The sequence below is a fragment of the Saccostrea echinata genome, unplaced genomic scaffold (genome assembly GCF_033153115.1).
Source record: "Saccostrea echinata isolate AGI-Se365-2 ecotype Australia unplaced genomic scaffold, CSIRO_AGI_Sech_v1 ptg000001l, whole genome shotgun sequence".
NCBI lineage: Eukaryota > Metazoa > Mollusca > Bivalvia > Ostreida > Ostreidae > Saccostrea > Saccostrea echinata.
In genome coordinates, this window is record NW_026889750.1 from 12,568,800 (window position 1) to 12,586,028 (window position 17,229).

Genomic DNA, 17,229 nt, shown 5'->3' on the forward strand with positions numbered 1-17,229 from the left:
TGACATATAGGTCTGCTAAAATGACGTCATAATTAGGTATACTCTGTATACTGGGCGTAAAAATGACTGATAAGGAGAACAATCTTTTTTTGAGCAAAGAGCGTATTGCAAAATTTGCTCATTGCTTGGCTTTACGGCAACAGAAATAAAAGCTAATTTAGATGTAGTATACAGAGAGCATGCTCTTTCATATCAAGCAATAGCAAGATGGGTAGTTCAATTTTAAAGAGGGTAGAAAATCAATTGAAGATGACCCCCATTCGGGGCGTCCAGTTTGTGCATATGGCGAAAAAGAAATCGCCGCTGTTCAAAATACGATAGCTGATGATGCTAGATATACAGTTGAGGAAATAGCAGACTTAACTAATATTAATTCGTCAGCAGTTTTTCGTATTTTAAAGGAAAACTTAAAGCTTAGGAAAGTCTGTGCTAGATGGGTGCCGCATCTTCTCTCAGAAGAGCAAAAGCGCATCCGGGTAGAAATGGCTTCACAGTTACTAACAATTTATGAAGATTGTGACCAAAGGTGAATAAATGAGATTGTAACTGGTGATGAAACATGGATATATTTTTTTGAACCGGAAACTAAGCTCAATAATAAAGTTTGGATCGGTGAAAATGATACAAGGCCTCAAATTGCACTCAGAAACCGGTCTGTCTGGAGAGTAATGTACACCTTATTTTTTGATTCTAAAAGCCCTGTTGCTCAAGTTCCGGTTCCAGAACACAGCAGTGTTACTGGTCAATTTTATGCAGAGAATGTCTTGTCTCAGGTTGTAGAGCACTATAAAACGACCCGACCAACAACCAGTACTAGAGGAATAAAGCCCATAGATCAGAGGTAGTAACCAAATATTTAAAGGAAAATGGTATTGCCATTTTACCACATCCACCCTACAGTCCTGACCTAGCTCCATGCGATTTTTGGTTGAATGCCGTTATCAAAGAAGCCCTCCGAGGACGGTGATTTGAAAGTCGATTTTTTTAAAAGAAACTTCTGATACCATAAAATAATAAAAGTTTGATAAAAATATCTTGAATGATTTCATTTAAACTGAGCTAAACACTAATTTAAGAAAAATGAGGTCAAGGTCAAAGGAATGGTCAAGGTCAAAAAATGTTGATGCAGTTGAATAGCTTATATCAGTATGTATCATCATATGAAGTTTGATTACACTATCTTGAATGGTATCTTTAATACTGAGCTAAACACTAAAGAAAAATGAGGTCAAGGTCAAATGAAAGGACAAGGTCAAAAAATGTTGATGCAGTTGAATAGCTTACATCAGTATCTATTAACATATGAAGTTTGATTACACTACCTTGAATGGTATCTTTAATACTGAGCTAAACACTAATTTAAGAAAAGTGAGGTCAAGGTCAAATGAAAGGTCAAGGTCAAAAAGTGGTGATGCAGTTGCATAGCTCTCATCAATTTCTATCAGCATAAAGTTTGATACAAATATCTTGTATAGTTTCTTTGAAACTGAGCGAACAGAGCTAAACGCAAAGTGTGAAAGAAGGACAGACGGAAAGACGGAAGGACAGAGGATGGAAGACAGACATGACAAACACTATATGCCCCGGCCATATTCATGGCGGGGAAAAAAAATTAAAACAATTAAAAGATTATTCATTCCTCTGGTGAAAAATTGTTGCAAATAAATCAACAAACATGAAAATGTTTACTATAGATAGCCACAGCATTAAGTAAGCACCATACGACAATTACAAGATTGTTCCACAAAATTGGGGTAGAATAATAGTGTGTTTTTGACGTTATGAATAACCGAAGTTCTTTAAGCGGGGTCATTAATTATGCCATTATAGAATAAAAAGTATAAAATACATGCTCTTGAAATTTTAAAAATAGGAAATTGAGAATCTAACAATCATTTTTATTATTTTTTCGTGTAAATCTATGGTATCTGTCATGTTTTGTTGTACTCCATAAAAACAGGAAAATATCATGAATTTTGACATTTTGAGATGCTCCCTCTGGAAACCAGACGGTAGAATTTTGTGTTTCATGCACAAAATGTACAATATAGTATTACCCATCAAATAGTATAATTTGAGCAAAATGTCTATTGTAGCATTTGTATAATTTGCTTCGAAGTGCGAAAAAATGGTATTTTCCTATAAAATCCTATAGTAAATGTACCTGTATTTTGAGATGGTCCCTAAAAAATATCCAGACGGTAGATTTTCACTAAGCTTGGCATGTATACCGAAGTCAATGTAAGGTACATATGGTATAAAATTAAAGAGTTTCTCTATAGTAGTTTTCACACAATAAAACCCAAGTCGGCTCCCTTAAATGTGAAATTTGCTAGATGGCGATCGGCCCATGCCAAGGTTGGATTCACGGTTGTAGACTTCGATACGTCCAAGTTAAAAAACATTCCTAAGTATTTTATTTCATATAAATTCAACAGAAATAAAGACAACTAGAGCCGAGCTCATTGCAAAGCAACGATTAGGTCTTCCTTTGGAGCTGCTGACAGGAAGAAGTGACCTTGAGTCAAGGTCATGCCATACTCTAAGGTTATAAGCAATCTTGTAAAGGGTATCAACTAACAATGTTTCACTCTGTAGTAAAAAGACAATAAAGGAATGTACGTGACCTAGAACTTGTCCAAATGACCTTGCGAAAGCAATGACACACTCTGGTTATGAGCAAAGCCCATCTGCATATTACTGACTTCTCAAATTCACACATGTTCTTACAGTCCATACATCCAGTCAAAACATCTTATCCTTAGTGACCTTGAATTTGAGGTAAGGCCATGTCACACTCCATCAAGGCCATAGCACACACTGGTAAAGAAAAATCCCAATCTGTGAGTTATTGACTGGATAAGTTCAGCCATGTTCTTTCAGACCATAGATCGAGTCAAAATAATTTATTAGGTTCAACACAATGATTTAAGGATTCATTGTGAATGTTTTTTGTCTAGTTTGCATATTGAACAAGACGTGTTTGTGAAACACTGATGCCCCGGTATTGCAGCTTATGGCAAAGGTTCAAGTTTCTCAAATCCGAATACAACTCCAAGGTCAAAGTCAAGAGATAAAAAATTTTGTTATACCTTTAAAAATTCATTCCTATATATATATCAATACTAATAAAAGTTTAACATTTCCAATGTTTTACTGTGCGGGCATAAAAAAATCAATGTTTGACCGCGGAGTGAGATATTGGACCTGTGGATGAGATAATGGACTGCTTATGTCACATAATGGGCAGGGTTAGCTAAATCTCACTTGCATTCGTTGGTGGTCGAGAAACATGTATGTCAAAAAAAAAATAATAAAATAAATAAACTAGTAAACTAATTGTTCACAGAACAATTAGAGGTCTTTCCACCTTTTTAAGTGTTTCTGTGTCATTTGGGCTGAAAAAAAAAATGAAGAAAAATGCAATAAATGCAAAAAAAAAAAATCAAATGCTCCTCCAGCTGGGATCGAACTCAAAACCCTTGGTTTGAAAGGCAGGTGCGCTAACCATTAGGCCACGCATTCTGATAAAGATAGTATGTTAAAATGTTTAGGACTATAGAATAATTGCAAGCGTATTTTTAGAATCGGAAGGGGAAGAAAGAAGTTCCGTAAAAGGAAATAGTTCCTGAATTTGCAAGCAGTATATTAAATAATAAGGGACGGACTGCGTAAGAAATCGTTAACACTGTTCCCTAATGAAAATGTATTAATGGACTGTAGCCCGATTCATCGATATTGTGAGCATGCTGAATGTTTTGTAAATAGCTTCGTTGTAAGCTTAAAAGATCGGGTTCGGATTTAAACATTTTTGACTAAATATCCTGAAATAAATATGAAACATTTAAATAAGCATTTCTTTGGGTTAAATTAAATATGTGTAGCACAAATTAAACTCCCAACATGCATTTTTAGAAGGGAAAAACGACAATGAAAGCGAGAATTGTTTTTAATCTACCGAAAATCGCTATTTCTGGAAACTGATTAATTCTAAATAAAAATCAAATAAATTCCAAATGTAAAAGAAAGAGAGAATGCTTGGTATTAAAATGTCGTATCATATCAGGAGAATCAAATGCTACTAACGACATCTGAAGAAATAGCCGATAAAAGGTTTAGATCATTTCTTCCTTCACCTGCACTTTAATTTCAAACACAACAGAACTTATAGTTTTTGCCGTGAAACTTTATGACTTCTATAAACTTATAAGACTCACCGTAAAACTCTCCAGAAGGTTTTTCTGAGGTCTATACTACATTTGTACCAAATATGGTGTCGATCCAAGGTCTGGTTTGAATTTTCCAGAAATATTCTACATTGTTGTTGATGTGATTTTTTTTTTTAAGAAGGGGGGGGGGGTGATGAATCATTTATTTTATGCCTCTTTTAAACTAAGAATTGTAACTACTTCCACATCCTTAAGCCTGATTGTGACCTTTGGGTCAAGGGTCAAAGGTCAAGGTCATTACAAAAAAAACAAAAAAAAAACAACAACAACAACAAAACAAGAAATCTTTACTTTCTATGTTTTTCCTGATACTGGAGCTGGATGCATGTTCTTACTTTTCCATTTGACCCAAGGTCAAGGTCAAAGGTCAAGGTAAAAGTTCAAGGTCATTTGGTGAATTGCTATATTTTACACATATACAAGGAATTTCTTATGTTTTTAAATGACCTTGACCTTTGACCTTGACCTATATTTCAAGGTCAAAGGCCAAATATGCAGAGGCAGTTGGTCCCATGTCTCTAGGATACACCGTTTAAATAAAAGTTCTTTAAGTGAGCGTCTCGGAGAAAACCATGCAAAATGGCAAAAATGGTCCACAAGCTTACATCTCAGATATTTTAAAACTGGTATAAAACTGGAAGAACCTCCCATGAAAGTCCAAATTTTGAATTCAATTGCCCCTCATTGTTGTTCTATTTTTAGCTTTGACCTACTTTAAGTATTGGCCCAAGTATCCTTTGAAAATTGTAAAAAAAAATACCAAAAACGATACATTTTGAGTACCAAATTACAAAAATAAGAGAACAATTCATACAAACTTTTTACTCATATATAAGTTATCTATGTCTTATATTTTCAGTAAAACAAAGTTGAATTGATAGTACTGTTTTGATAAAGATCAGGCAGAATTTAGAAAACTGGCATATTGATACCACTGCCAGATATGAAAGAAAATGCTAACTTTGAGTAAGGTATAAATATACCTGTAAACGCTTGCATCTTGTCTATTTCACATGATTATAGAAGTAGAAGACCTAAATGGAAACTGAAAGAAAATCCATCTTTGGACTCTCAAAGTTTACTGCACAACTGATAAAAATTGATATATATATATATATGAAATGACATATTTTAGGTCATTCTTGAATTTATTCATATTTTAGACATCGAGACCTTAAAATGCTTTTTCTGGTCATAAATACTGTAGATTCCTAAATATACGTGAGGAACTAATTATCGCGTAATTACGCGAGAAGCAGCACTCACGAAATAAAATTTCTCGCTTTTATTTTTATGGTGCTGAAATCAATGTAAAATCCCTTGATCAACCGTCCTATCGCGAATTACTGTCCTCGCGATTTGACGTGAAAGAGTCATTTCACGATAATAAGTACTCGCAAAAAATAAGGAATCTACAGTACTTGTTAGATCAATATCTTCCATGTCTAAATCCTGTAGATAAGTTTTGTTTCTATGAAAAATTATTTATAAGATTTACCTCCCCTTAAATGCAATCTCCAGGCAGAGGAGGTAGAAAAGAGAAGAGAAGTAATGGAGGTAAAAACATGATTTATCAGAATGAACTTGATGCAGCTTTTTTGATCTATGTGGTCTGATCTTTTTAATCAAAATGACTTCCAAGATTTTTCTGATTAATTTGATATATTTATAAATGGAAATGGATGTTCATTTACAAGCACTGCCAACCAAATGTCCTGCTGTGTGTGACTTTCATAATGGAGAATCTGATTGTAATTTTGCAAACACTTTTTATGTTTATGAATGTGACATAGATATCTTGAGTCATCTATATTCTCTACAAAGTGCGGAAATAATAGACAAGCATGTATATGATGCTCACGTATGTCCTGAGTATATATTAATATTATATCGAAGTGGGTATTTCACGGTTGATAAAACCGTTCTTTCAATGAGAATATGTATAAAGCACCGTGAAGAGTTGGGGGCATGATGGAAAAGACCCAAGAGAACCTGTTCCTATCCTGGTCATCAGGGAAACATGAAAGCAGACAGAGGATCCAGTCCAACAATTTGTAAAGAACTGTGGTTAAGAACCCTCTATACACTGCACACTAGAGAGTTCTGATTTTGTGGTATTTTTATGCAGATAGAGTGATCTGCCCTTTGATCAAGAATTAAATAAATTGAAATGTAAGTACAGTTTATTACTTAATTTGCGATCAAATCAAGCATTCATAACACTTTAATAGGCCAAGATGAATAGATAGAACACTTCATGTGCAGGTATTCATGCTCATCAGTACTTCATTGTCTTTGAACATTTTTCCTGGGAGTAAATGCAAGGCACCCTATGCTGAAAATGTGATAGATAAGCTCAATACTTACACCTTTACACACTATAATTTTCTCAATGTCCAAAAAATATTTTCCTCTAGTGTATAGAGGGTCCTTAAATACAAGACAAATATTACCAGTAGTTTCAGGTTGGTTATAATTATTATGAACCTAGTTAGTAGTTATCAAATTTTCAATAAAATGATTATAAAAAAAGTTGCATTGAATTATGTGTATGAAAGAAATATTTATTCCAGTAGAATAAATTTAAATAATAAATTCAAGTTAAGTTTAAAGAGCATATGTATACATGGAGTAATCTGAGAAATGCAAACTGATCACTGATCACAAGTAGTAAGACTTACATGGTTTCTTAGGATCTTATTTGAAAATTACACAAACTATCATAATTTAAAAAAAAAAATGAAAAAAGAGGGGGGGGGGGGGGGTCATTTAGGCCTTTTATTGGAAATCAGCATTTAATTTTGTTTGTAACCTAAATTAAGTCATTCACAGAAAACTATAGAAAAAAATTATTATATCTCAAAACAGTTAAAGTACACCAGGTGATCACTATTATTTATTATTTATAATTTGTTTATTTACTCAATATATTATTAAGGAAATTTAAAGAAAATGAATTCGATAATGATGTGTATATGCCATAAATAAGTTTTATTACAATGTACTTGTACTTTGACAAAATTTGCATTATTTATTTCAATTACTTGTCTTGTAGCAATTTGCAAGAGGTGCTCAATGGAGCATAAAAAGAATGTTTCTCCCTCTTACAATGTACAGTTTGTGGAAGAACTTGATAATTATAATATTTGTTAAGTATACATTAGCTAGCTAGTATGCAAAAGGATACATTAAGCAATTTTCAGATTCAAAATGTTGACATTTTGAGGGAAAAATTGAGAATGAGCAAGGACTTTGCAACATGCTTAATAATTTTATTACATATAAGACAAAATCCCTTGTTAGGTGAAAAGTACTTGTACATTTGTTGTAAAACTCATGAAATTCTGAAACTAAAGTGCTGCATGTAATATATCTTATGCAATAGTCCATTCTAGTTTAGTGCATTATTGCACATGCAACTTGTGCCATCCCTGACAAATTTAATTTTTATATCAAAAAAAGAAGTATTTGTTTAGAAGATCACATTATTTTACTTTCAGATTGGTGTGAACAAATTTGTAGGACTCGCCATAGAGATTTGAAAAGAGCTTTAGAAAGCAATCATGGATTGAAAGGAACTAAAGCTTGTGTTGTCTCCATTGACAATGCAGAGGAACCAAAAATAAAATCCAAAATCCCCCAGATTAGCCTTCTGAACAACTTCATATTTAATGTGGATTCAGTAATTATGAGAAAGGCATACCAGGTTGGTTGTGGAAGGCTCATTGAAACAAATCCCTTGAAATATCAACATCTTCATGTTAGAGAAATGAAGGTTTTCCAGGTATTTGTTATGATTACAAATCTATATAATAAATATACAATCACTTTTTTGTATGGATAAACAATTTTTTTTTTAAATAGTTGTTGTTTTTGTTTTAAATTCTACAATATACAGTAGAATTTCTATTATTTTAGTTAAATATTACTAATGCATTATGGATTTTTCTGGTATAGGTTTTAGAAGAATTTCCGTCCCATGCAGTTGATACTGGACAAGTTCGTATGAGAAAAAGAAACTCTAACAACAGAAATGAAACTGTCAGTATGCAGCACCAGGATCAGAGACAACTGTTCGATGAATTGTATTCATGTCCAGATCCCTCTTGTCAGAAACAGTATGTAAGGTCTGCCAATCTCGAGAAACATCTCGCTCTGGGAAACCACCTTTACAGAAAAGCAGAGGAAACTGCAATTGATTATGGCATTAAAATCTGAAAATGTGTTAAATGTTGTAAATACGTAATTTTGTGTATCCATAGCAACCTATTTGATAAACATGTAGGTGTGAAAAGTTTATTTTCTGCAATTTTATTCTAATTGTTAAAGATATTTCTAAAGATACAAGTTACAATTCCAGCATTTCATGAAATGCACTTAGCATATGAATATATTATACATTTATTGCATGATAGTGTGGGAAATATGAAGATTTATTCAGCCAAGAAATATCATATTCCCCGAGGGCTTCGCCCGAGGGGAATATGATATTTCTTGGCTGAATAAATCTTCATGTTTCCCGAACATTCATGCAATGAATTGTTTATTATACCGAAACAAGCAAAAACTTTGAAATAAACATAAACTTCCAAATTCGGCACCGCTCTCAAATTCACTTTCATTTTTAACGCAAAGTTACTGAAACCCTTTGACACATCACTAATCATCAATTTTGTGACGTAAACCAAGCTATTGTGACGTCTACTACTCTCGGGAGTTTTCTTTCAACAAACGATAACTATTGCGGGAAAATGCACTAGGTATCCGAAGAGGGGGAATATGATGAAAAGCATGCCGACGACTGTGAAATATGAAGTTTTATGGCCCGATCACGTGATAATCTAGAACCAATCAGATAACGCGTTGTGTAGAATAATTATAATGAGGTATAATAATAGCATATATGTATTTCTAATTCAAACACTTGATATTTTACTTTGTTTGGTAACCATGGTAAACATTTTTATGGTAGCTTACATGCTATGTTAGTATAACATGTTCTTTTGTGTCTATTTCATAACACAAATAGTCCTTTTTAGTCAGATTATATATGTATTAGCAAAAGTAAAAAGTAAAGATTTGAAGATTATCATGGGGGGGGGGGGGGGGGGGATTCCGGAAAAATTGAAAAAAAAACGTAAAATGTATGATGTTTCCATGGCAACATCTACATATTTTTTTCTGTATCTGTACACCAATGTTTTATTTTAAATGTTTGTAAATATTGGACTTGTTTTCATGATTTTCTGATCGAAGAGTAATGAATTGATTAAAGTAATTTTCATCCTTTTCAAAGAAAATGATAAAACTCCAAGAATATGGTATTTCCATGGCAACATGTTCTTTATATTTAAATGACAAAAATAAATTTCTTAATATTTTTAAACACTTTGCCTTTTTATATAGAATATTTATTAATACCACACAATAATACTTTTTCCTGTAAAAATAAGTTCAATGAATAACAGCCATTTGATGTTTTTAAAGAAAACATACCAAGATAATACCGTAACCCATGACAACATATATGTTCTGCATTAAAATGTATTTAAGTTCCTTTTACGTAGAATTGTGTTATAGTTGTCCTGTTTGTTTTGAAATATTATAAAGTGACATGCTGAAACATTTCCAGTTAAATTATGATATACTAGATGTGAGCTTTTTTAACAATGTTTATTATGATTTGCAATACGTCAAAACATAGCATTGTTCGTGACCTCATATCTGCCCTATTTGAAAGAGTCCAAAGATAGATTTTTTATATCTTCCTAATTATGGTCTGTACTTACAGGTGTAATTACAATAAAACAAATTGCAGTGTTTACAGAATCTTTAAAAATACTTTGAAAGTTCATAAATATTTGAATTTTTTGGAAATGTGAATTTTGGAAGATTTGTGACCTTTTTGTACTTAAACTGGATAAGTACTGAATAAATTTTACTATCCTGACTGATACTCTAGGCAACATACTTTTATGCCTATCAATTAATTTCAATGCATGAAATGTCATAATTTGTTGAGACTTCCTCAAATATGTCTAGATTCAATGATTTCAAGCTCCTAGTTTGACTACATGTTCTATTTTTAGTAACATGCCTCTAAGTCATGAACTAAGGCAACAATGACAAAAATATATGTGGCAAATTTAATGGTATATCAATACTATATTGCACACAAAAATTGATAACAATACATAAACCCTGCTTGTGGACTGTTTTGCATGGTTTTCTCTGAGACGCTCACTTAAATGTAAGCAGCATAAACTTTCAGGGGCAGTAACTCATACAAGGGACCAAAGAATGCTTTCACAATGATAGTCTGAAGAGTGTACTACATGAGTCGAAGACACTGATGAAGGTTTACAGTTTCGGAGGAGTAGCGATAACAAGGTTTTGTTGCAAAAGGGGTGACAAATTTTGAATGGGTCAAACTTGGGGGACAAGAATGAAATCTTTGAAATAGTTTTAGAAGGACACTTTATAGATGCAAAAATATTCAGTATTTGTTGAAAGACAAAAGAGATATTAAAAAAGCTAATTTTCTCATATTTTGAATGACCTTGACTTTTGACCTCTATATAAATTTCAAGGTCAAAGGACACCCATGCCAATGCCATTGGTCCCCTGTCTCTACGATTAATTGTTTAAAAAAAAAAAATTATTCGTAACCATCAAAAACTTTCAGGGGCAATAACTAATTAAAGGGGTTTATGCAACCTTTCGCACTGAATAGATTGAAGAGTCTACTAAATTAGTCAAAGACATTAGTGAAGGTTTCGTATCTCTACGGTTTAAGGTTTCGAAGGAGTAGTGATAACAAGCCAATTTTCCTAGGTGCATGTAATTAACTAATTTCCCGATAATGAATATAAAACTCAGGATTATGTACAACCCAAGATAATCAAGTAATTTACACATTTATTCTGAAATTAAGCCCTTTACAATATTAATTAAAGACTAATTATATCGGACATTCATTCAATGATCAATTAATTTATACTCTTCACGCCTTTGAGACATTCTAATATTTCATTTTGTTGTCCTCGATTCTAGATCTGATCATATCTAACAAATAAAAACTATAAAAGTACATTTTGTTTTATACATAAAGCATTATTGCACAATTCTTTAAACACCTTACTCAAAACAAAAAACATGTATTTTAGTAGTTCTATAAGATAAGAAAATAGTGGAAGAAATCAGGCGATCGAAATTGATCGCTAGTAAATTAAACAGGGATAATTCCAGCACTGCTCTAATCAAAATTTATAAATCACAGTGCTTCTTTTTATAAAATCTGAAAAACACCGAATATTCGAATCTTAAATTCATATTCGAATCTCAACTCATCGAATGAATATTTGAATGTTTGTTGCCATCCCTAGTAAATATCCATTTAAACGCTGCTTGCTCCCTCCCCCTTCCACACACACTGTTTTTGCTTTAAGGTCGAACTCGGGCAAATTCCCGTTTTTGAAAAGAACAAAAAAATCAGGAAACGTAGAGACCCCCCAACTCCACCCCAAAGAAATAGAATTTCTCAAAACGTTGCTATAGCTGTGGGTCTGATGAAGAATTTGTAGCAAACCAGCACGTGGACCAATGGATACCCTGCTTATTGTTTACACGCGCCAGGTATAGGTATATGTACACGTGCATCCCAATTTGCATCTGTGTAAACAATAGCTTTCACACTTTGCCGCTCCAATGACCACATATTGCCGTTATTCTCACCGCTCCATTGACTACAGATATTGCCTTTATAAATTTTGTAATTCTATATTTCTCATTTAATTTTTTTTAATTTTTTTTTGCAAAATTATTGAGGCGGCAATCGCCGCCCCTGCCGCCCCTTTGCCAATGCCCTTGATTTATATTTTTCAGTAAAGAGAAGCTGACAACTTCCAGTTCATTGGTGTTTTCGCCGAAAAGGGCCTTGTTGCCTTGACAAGGAAAAGAGAACATAAAATCAAGGTAAAATTATGTTTTAACACAGGTAGATGTTGTAAGTGTAAAAAGCAAAAAAATTACATAAAGTTGTTTTTTTCATATTGACATTTAACATAATTAATGTGAGTGTCTTCGAATAATAAAGTATCTTTACTTTTACAGGCCTAATAACAGAATGCTTCCATGGGGTCAATGTTACCACCATTCATAACATCATGAAAGACTTTTAAAGCTCCAAAGAAAAAAAACAACATTTGATTAAAGAATAACTTGCCTAATAACTCTTTTTAGTGTGCAAAGGGAATTCTCAGTATTTAAATGCATTTTGAGAACTTAAATCTGGTTTTCGAAAGAAGTGACAAATTCCAAAGTTCAGGTCAGTGAAGGGATTGTCAATCTCAGGAATATCTCAAGATATCTCAGAATTTTTACACTACAAAGTCAAATTCCTGAGGCCAGGATGATGACAGGATTGTGATCCCAGGAAATCTAAAGACATCTCAGGATTTTTATACTACCATGAAACATGTGAAATATTCCTGAGGTCAGGATAGTTGTGGTTCCCAGGAATTCTCAAGATATCTCAGGATATTTTGCTTCACCAGGATGTCCTGTCAAATCCTGAAAAATCCTTGTTCAAATACCATCCTGACAATTCCTGAGGTTAGGAACCAGGATAATCCTGAGACTTCCTGGGATTTTTGACCAAGAAATCTTGAGAAAATCTCAATAAATCTTGGGATATCCTGGTCTATTTTGACAAGGGTGTAGTGTAATTTAATGGACTTTTGAGCTCTAATACTGTTCGTTATCTCCACATATTTCATATATCTCTGACAACAAAATTTAGGAAAATTTATAAACAAAAGACCTATGGGCTACATTGCTCACCTGAGAACATTGGCTAGATAAAAAGCAGAAATCAGTTTCGTATTGAAAAGGTTAAATATATAAGTGATCACAAACACCCCCTTCCTCTCGGGAAAGGGGGGTCTGATTTATTCATCTTGAATCTACACTAACTGAGGATGCTTTCATATTTCATTGACTAATGGGTTTGAAGATTTTTTAATATGTTTGATCTCCTATGGCCCCCTATACCCCCAGGGGACATGATTTAAACAAATTTGAATATAACTTACCTGAGGATGCTTCTGAATTAATATGACTAATCATGGATTTGCTTTTCTTTGGAAGATTTTTACAATTTATCCTACATATTTTCATGTAAAACTTTGATTACCAATTATGGCCCCTTCCTACCCTTGAGGATCATGATTTGAACAATCTTGAATGTAAGCTACCTGAGGATGCTTCCATATAAATATATCTAACCATTGCTTTACTGTTCTTGAGAAGAAGATTTTTAAAGATTTTTCATATGTATACCTAAATCAAAATTTGATTGCCCATTGTGACCCCTCCCAACCCCCAGGGGTCATGATTTGAACAAACTTGAATCTACACTACCTAAGGATGCTTCCATATAAATATCACCAATCATGGCTTTACTGTTTTTGAGAAGAAGATTTTTAAAGATTTTTCCTATATATTTCTATGTAAAACTTTGATCACCCATTGCAGCCCCACCCTACTCTCCAGGGAACATGATTTGAACAAACTCAAATCTTCATTATGTCAGGAAGCTTTCACATAAGTTTCTTTTTTGGCCCAGTTGTTCTTGAGAAGAAGAATTTTAAATACCCCCACCAAATTTTCACTATTTCTTAGTTATTTCCCCTGGCAGAGGGTGTGGTCCTTCATTTGAACAAACTTGAATCCCTGTTACCCAAGGATACTCATGTCAAGTTTGGTTGAAATTGTCCCAATGGTTCTTAAGAAGATGAAAATGTTAAAAGTTTACAACGACGACAATGACAACGACAGACAATGAAGAAATTTTGATCAGAAAAGCTCACTTGAGCCTTCGGCTAAGGTGAGCTAAAAATGCAATAGGTATTGGCAAATCTTATTACTCTGATAAGTGGAAATGATTTTTTTTGTTTCTAAGAGCTTCATAAATCCTTCATCAACTAGATTCTAACACAATAAGTATTTAGGAAAATTATATGTAAACCAAAAGCGCCCATTTTTTTAAAAAAATGCCAATTTACAGATAAAGGGACATGCCAAGATATGTATACTTCATTAATAAGGTATTTCATTGTAACTAAAGGTAGAATGTAATATTTTCCATGTGCATGACTTTCATTAAAAGCTGTGGTCAGCCACTGAAAAAGACTTAACACTTATGAACCACACTGAAGGAAAAATTTCTTTGTTTACCAGTGGATGTCAATATGCCCAATGATGGTTCCGATATTATCATATGATACATCTCAGATTCCATCTAACTTCGATGAAGAATACCAAAAGAGCCAACTGGGATGAACTTACAAACTAACAAAACATGCCTGCCTGCATTTTGCGAGGCACACCGCATGGCACAGCGCACTATTATTTCAATCCCCATTTTTCTACAGTATGCGTAGATGGAGTATGGCGCTACCCCTTCCTAGGCCCAGCTACTTATGTCCACTGACTGTAGATAGGGATGTGAAGGTATAAAAGTCTTGAAATACTCAATACATGGAAAACACATTACATCATCTATGTTGTTTATATCCAAAAAATGAAAAAATAAGAATTCATATAAATCAAACAAATCACTGGTTATTCAAAATTCAAATTTTAAAAGAATTTAAAAACAAACAGAACAAACAAGAAGTCTGTGAGCCAATGCTCGCTAATAATACCTCCGCTATGATGTGAATACACAAGTTCATTTTTGGACAAGCACAGGGATAAACAAGAAGTTGATATCAGATTCATACAAAAATGAATCCCATCATATGACATGCCTAAACAATAAGTGTGCTAAACTTTCAAGGATCTGCAATAAGAGTTGCTAAGAAATCTGCAACCAAAATTTGAAATGTATGGTACAGACAGATGCACAGATAAACAGGAAGTTGAAATCAGATTCTCACAAAAATGAATCCCACCATATAGCATGCCTAAACAAAGAGTGTGCTTAAAATTTCAAGCATCTGCTGTGACCAAAATTTGTTATGTATTGTACGGAAAGATGCACGGATAAACAAGAAGTTGACATCGGATTCGTACAAAAAATGAATCCCACTATATGGCATGCTTAAACCAAGAGTGTGCTAAAATTTCAAGCATCTGCGATGAGTAATTGCTGAGAAAACTGTGACCAAAATTTGTTATGTATGGTACGGACAGATGCACAGATAAACAGGAAGTTGACATCAGATTCTCACAAAAATGAATCCCACCATATGGCATGCCTAAACAAAACAAATTTGTTACGGACAGACAGACTGACACACAGACAGACAGACAGGCGGACAGACAGACACACAAGGGTAAAACAGTATACCCTCCTCTCCTTTGGAGCGGAGGCATAATAAAACAAGCTCAACTGGAAATGGTGCCTAGTATATGAAAGCAAAGCTATATAAAACTAGAACTGTCAAAATACCTCCCGCTGGGTTTTTCAGAGAAGGTACCAAATCACTAATGTTTTCTAGATGTGAGAGGTGTTCACAATTTGCTTAAACGTTTAGAGTGAAAATTTAGTTACTCATTATATTTTTTTTAATGAATGAAACTAAGGTGCAGCCTAATAAAACATCAATACTAATAATTACAGTGTTTTTTATTACATTGAAAAAATAGTTTGCAACTATCTGTCATCTTTGTGAGACATGACACTCTGCAAATTGATTGTTGAAAAAAAAAATATCAATTAATTATAAAAAATCAAATTGATCTTAATACCTTTATATCAAACTCATTTTAAAAATAAAAGGCTGGTTCCAGTAACTATGTATTTTGACAGACATAAATTACAATTAAGAGACTTAGACAACAGAGATCTTTATTTCTTTCTGCCCAATCCCCAGGAGATACAGATAAGACCTGCTTGATCAGAGATGCCCTAACAGCTTCCCACACTAAACTCATTAATTAATCTTTAAATGGATGCATGTCCACTCATCACTCCCAAGGGACAAATGGATTTACACTATCTGCTGTGTAATGTAAAAACTGTTTTTAATACTTTGCGATTTTTTTTAGTTCTAATGAGTAGTTTTAAGCTGTAAGTTCACATTTTTGTACAGATGTTCTAGATTCTATGTCTCAAACCTTAGACATGAACCCGAAATGCTATGTCAATAAAAATGAAAAAAAACACTGTAAAATGGAGAAAAATTGTCAAATAATGTTGAAAATACCAGGTGCACATATTCATATGGTAAATAATAAGTGTACAAATTTTCATACAAATCTATGCAATAGTCTCTGGGAACAGATCCGGACAAAACCAAATAATAAAAATGAAAAAAAAACACCTGTAAAATGCAAAAAAAATTATCCAATCATGATGAAAATACCAGGGGCACACCTTCAACTGGTGAATAATGAGTGTACAAATTTTCAGACAAATCCTTCCAACAGGTTCCAAGAAATGGTCCGGACAAAATCTCCTCTACAGACAGACGGACACACTGACAGACAGACAGACATGCTGTTTCCAATATACCTCCCTAAACTTCATTTGCGGGGGGGGGGGATAATCACAATTTAATTTTCTCACTTTTTCAGATATTTGAGAATACATTATTACAGTACAGACCAGTGATGCTGAAAGTCAGTGGTTGGTGGTTATATCCTCAGCGAGCCAGAAAAAAAAGATCCATGCAATGTAGTCATGAAAGATGATCAAATAAAAATGTTCAGTCCAAAAGTAACATTCTTTGTCTGTCTGTCAGTAGCTTTTTGTTCATGTACAACTAATAACTTATTAATTCTTGGCATGCATATTCTCTTTATATTCTGCATTTTGAAGTATCATAGAACAAGGTCATTAAAGATCAATCAATTTCAAAATTTTCAAAATGGTTTTTGACAGATAAAAAAGAAGACTAGTTAAACACAAAGCTTTTATATTTCACTTTATAGCATGTTATGAAATATATTTTAAGGTAAATGTCTAAAGTACAAGTTTTAGACATCATTCATG

General features: G+C 33.3%; 1 protein-coding gene and 1 pseudogene across 2 annotated transcripts in view; one reads left to right on the forward strand and one right to left on the reverse strand.

Annotated features, from left to right (window-relative positions):
* LOC133185471 (hepatic leukemia factor-like) overlaps positions 1–17,229 on the reverse strand; it is a 144,304-nt gene that overhangs the window by 65,844 nt on the left and 61,231 nt on the right. The gene's annotated exons all lie outside the window — the stretch shown is intronic.
* On the forward strand, positions 5,902–8,447 carry LOC133181064 (uncharacterized; annotated as a pseudogene).